General features: G+C 32.5%; 1 long non-coding RNA gene across 1 annotated transcript; it reads left to right on the top strand.

Moving 5' to 3' along the window:
- Positions 1-531: 531 nt before the first annotated feature.
- Positions 532-4,421, top strand: LOC135081047 (uncharacterized). Its single transcript, XR_010259111.1, has 5 exons — positions 532-1,027; positions 1,273-1,386; positions 1,570-1,726; positions 2,056-3,162; positions 3,706-4,421. It is a non-coding gene; the product is annotated as an uncharacterized LOC135081047 (long non-coding RNA).
- Positions 4,422-4,660: the final 239 nt, after the last annotated feature.

The raw sequence follows: 4,660 nt of genomic DNA, 5'->3' as shown, positions 1-4,660 counted from the left end.
TAAGATAATAAGGATAGACAACGATATGAGAGTAGGCCTGCAACAATCAGCTGTGACGACTGCTGTGAGTTGTTATGACGTGAGTGTAAACAACAAAAAAGTGTGCAGTGGTAGTGAGCGTTGTGTGTGTTGTGTCTCGTGTTCCTGTGCAGAATGAAAACACTACAGCTTTGTTGTGTGAGTAAAAAATACAGCATGTTCCATTATGTAAGACGAAATGAATTTTTATTTTTGTTAGAAAATGTAACTTTGTAAAATCATTATTAAACACATACTCAAATTTGGTGAACTTGTTCAGTGTACCGTATAGATGCCCCCATTAAAAGGAATGTAGCTAGTTTAGAAGGACCCTGTATAGTTACCGACAGTCGAGGTAAAAGTAATAAATGAATTACATTCATCAGTGAATTTAATAATGTAACCTACAAAGGCTCATGTATATCTCTATGATGCCCATAACATACTGTTTATATTTTGTATACATATATATTATAAATGATTTCATTTTAATCACACTTACCAAATCATTAGGTAATTTTTCATAATAACCGGTAATACACATAACATATTTTTTATACATTTTTGTTAGAATCCATTATTTATAATGTTTAACTATGTTAAGTTTTAAATTATTTTTCATCAAAGTGTTAAGACCAAGTAATTTGACTAAGTCAAACACAAAAGTGTTTCCTTAAAGAAATCTTTCTTTAATTAATTACATAATAACAATTGTTTCCACTGATCCTTTAACAGTACATGTCCTTTTAATTTATTCGATGAATACCTTAATGGTTATTTGATTCTTATCCATAATTTTCAGGTGTTCCACTGCATCGCTTTCCTGACCCGGAAAAAAATGCAGAAAAGTTTAACACCTGGATTGCAAATATTGGTGGCGATCTAGCTACATTGGATGCAACAACAATTTATAATAATAGACGTGTATGTCGTAATCATTTCGAGGACGTTTATAAATATCCTAAGAACCGACTCAGTCAATTGGCAATGCCAGTACTGCATTTACCAGGTAATTTTATTTTATTTATTCAACAAATAACTTTGTTCATTATCTGAAATAAATACATAAAATATTATAGGTATCTACCTAGTTTTATTGATATTTGATTTTTTCATTTATTTTTAAAGTCAGTATCAGTGTAAAAAATACAAATGACAAATGCAGTTCGGCAAACACAATAAAACCTATGAAAATTGTGGGTAAATTAGCATTAATACATAATTTGAATAAAATTCATGTCTTTATTTTTTCAGGTGTGCAAGCACAAAGGCTTAAAGAAATTGATCATATTTCTGGAAAATTTGATTTGCCAAATTTTGGTGATTCTCCAATGAATACAGAGCTGTCTGTTAACCCTGTAATAGAAGGTAATGACTATATAACATGTTTTGATAAAATTATATGCTATTGAGAGAGATTAGAAGTAAAATACAATCATAATAATCATTTATACCTACATAAACATATGTATAACAGCAAAGGTATAGATTATTTTTGGACATTATGTTATTTGTTACACACTAATTCTTAATTGGTTTTTATTTTTCTAGAGGACCAACCACAATCTCTTGTCGGAGTTAATGTCACTGGAGAAGCTCCTCTCAAACAGACTCTTGGTGACACAAGACAATGTAGAGCAGTCCAGAGAAGCTCAAAATGTTAACAAAACTAACAAGAAGGCAAAAAATAAAACCAAAAAATCCAAAGGTTACTATTTTTAGTTTTTAGCATGCTCACGTGAAAACTTTGTTCGTGACAATTACGTCGTCTAGGTATTTTTAAGTAATCGATGTTCACCGATTACTTACAGATTTCTCGTCCGATTTGATTGATTCTTTATTTTTGTGATAGTAGATACTTGCCATTTGGTCCCATATTCAATTTAATGTATATAGTAATATTCGATTTTTGGATTGATAAATTATGACAAAAGTTAGTAACAAGGTTGTTTGAGATACTCTTTTCACAGTTAAAAAATTTAATAAACATGACACATGCATTAGCAGGTACTAAAGTGTAACAATGGATTTTTTCAGGGCCTCGCCTATCATTCCTGCAAATGAAGCAATATAAGCGTGCTTTGAAGCAGTTACAGAGATGTGAAGATGAGAAAAAGAAGTTGAAATGCAAATACGTAGCTGCCAAAAAACTCATGAAAACGACAGCATTTCAAATAATGTGCAAGAATTTGTCACCGTCAGCAAAACTATTTTGCCAAATGCAAGTTACCCAAAGCGGGAAAAAAAAGCAAGGAAGGCGTTTTACAATTGACGAAAAAATTTTGGCATTATCTCTTTATAAACCCTCGCCAAAGGCATATCGACTATTAGGCACGAAGTGTATTATGCCGAGCAGAAAAACGCTGCAAAATTTACTGCGCAAAATTAATTTAAGACCTGGAATTAATGAAATTATTTTTGAAAATTTAAAAAACAGGGTTTCTAAGATGCCTGAAAACCATAAATATTGCTCTCTGTTGTTTGACGAAATGGCGATTGGACCAGGTGTTTCCTTTAACAAAACAGAAGACAAATTATCTGGATTTGTTGACAATGGCACAAGCACTGAAAAAGATTTTTGCGACCATGTGCTAGTTTTTATGGTGCGAGGTATATTTAAAAAATATAAACAGCACTTGGCCTACTATTTTTGCAGTGGAAGCACGAAAACGTTAGTATTAAAAGAGCAAATTGAAAAATTAATAATTAAACTCCAAGAGACTGGCTTAAAAGTCGTGGCCACAGTGTGTGACCAAGGCACTTCAAATGTGGCAGCCATCAATGCCCTAATTAAACAAACTAAAGAAAGTTATTTGAGAAAAAATGAAATTAATTTAGAGGGGACATTTGAAATTGGAAATGCTCAAATTTTTCCCATATATGACCCACCACACTTAATCAAGGGTATTAGGAACAATTTAATAACAAAAAACCTAAAATACTCTTTGCATGGGAAAGAACGCACTGCGAAATGGAGCCATATTGTGGCATTATATAATAAGTCACCTGCATATCAAGGCGTAAAATTAGTACCAAAATTAACGGCTCAACATGTTATGCCCGACTTGATACCTAAAATGCGGGTGAAGAATTGCACTCAGGTCTTCAGTAAATCTGTTGGAGCAGCACTTGGATTTATGGCAGGTAATGAACAAAATAATGTGTATGCCTACATTTTCATTTCATTTGTCGGCTGTTTGGTGTAGTGGTTCGAAACGGACTACCATTCCGGAGGTTGCGGGTTCGATTCCCTCACTGTACAAACATTTGTGAGCATAAACATATTTGTTTGCATTGGACTGGGTGTTTTCTATGTATATTATGTATTTAGGTATTTAAAATTAACTTAAAATTGGTATTTAAACAAAAAAAGTATTTAAGTATGTTTATACAATCCGTTGTCTAGTACCCATAGTACAAGCTTTGCTTAGTTTGGGACTAGAAGCGCAGTGTAAAATGTCCAAGGATATTTATTATTATTTTACTTATTATTAGGTATTTAAATTCATTGGCTAATTGTTTGTATTATTATAATCAATCTTAAAAATCAATAAAGAGTACCTAGGCCCTAGGCCTAGGACACAGTATCTCAAAATAAATATTATTTTATGCAATTGGAGATAGATTAAAAGTATTTTTTCCAAATTTATCTGTGATATTAATACATAATTGTTTTCTCATTTCCAGAACTTGGAGCTATTGAAAAAGAAGCGACGGATACTGCTGACCTTTTGATGCTTTTCGACGACATTTTTGACAGCGTGAATGGGAGTTACAGCAATATAAAAGGCGGCAAAATTTATAGAGCAGCTGTAACTCCCACATCACCACACCACAAGTTGTGGAACGAAAGTTTAAAAGTTTTGAAAAGTATGAAATTCGAAAATGCTCAAAATAAAGGTGTAGTGCCTTCTCTATCCAGCTGGATAAAAACGATAGAGAACTTTAAAAACTTAGCAAAATTTCTGCAAACAAAAGGAATAACGTCTCTATTGCTGCGAAACATAAACCAAGATCCATTAGAGAATTTCTTTGGCTCAGTACGTGCACATGGTTGCAGTAATATTATGCCAACGGCCTCTGCATTTGAGAGTGCCTTCAAAACTTTGTTAATCAATAATATTTCGTCTCCACACTCAGTTGGCGCAAATTGTGAAAAAGATGACAGTTTTTGTCTCACCACGTTAAAAAAATATTTGTCAATTGAAAAAAAAGACAATGGCCCAACTGACTGTGAAAACGAAATTGACAGTGCCCACATATGTATGACACTCTTAAATACAGAGGATTTATTAAAAAGCACACTGCCAATACACATGGTAAAGAGCGCAGCAATAGGATATTGCAGTGGTTGGATAGCACAACAAGCAAAGAAAAATATTTTTAAAAATTGTAAAATTTGCCTCAAAAACAGAGCCTAACAAAGCCTTAGAAACAGAGGTTCCAGAAAGTTTTCATAAATTTATAAAAATTAAAGAATTTGAAAACAAACAATGGCTGTGCTATCCAACTCGTGCACTTTTTGATTTTTTCGCTCAAGTGGAACAGGTTTGCCATGAAATTTTAAACACAGATTGTAATCGAAAAAATATACTCACATATTTAAGACTAATCGTAAATGTAAATATAAATCTTGTATTTA

Source organism: Ostrinia nubilalis, chromosome 19, assembly GCF_963855985.1.
Source record: "Ostrinia nubilalis chromosome 19, ilOstNubi1.1, whole genome shotgun sequence".
NCBI classification, from domain to species: Eukaryota; Metazoa; Arthropoda; class Insecta; order Lepidoptera; family Crambidae; genus Ostrinia; species Ostrinia nubilalis.
The sequence above is the reverse complement of the archived record's forward strand: the minus strand, read 5'-3'. Positions and strand labels throughout refer to the sequence as shown.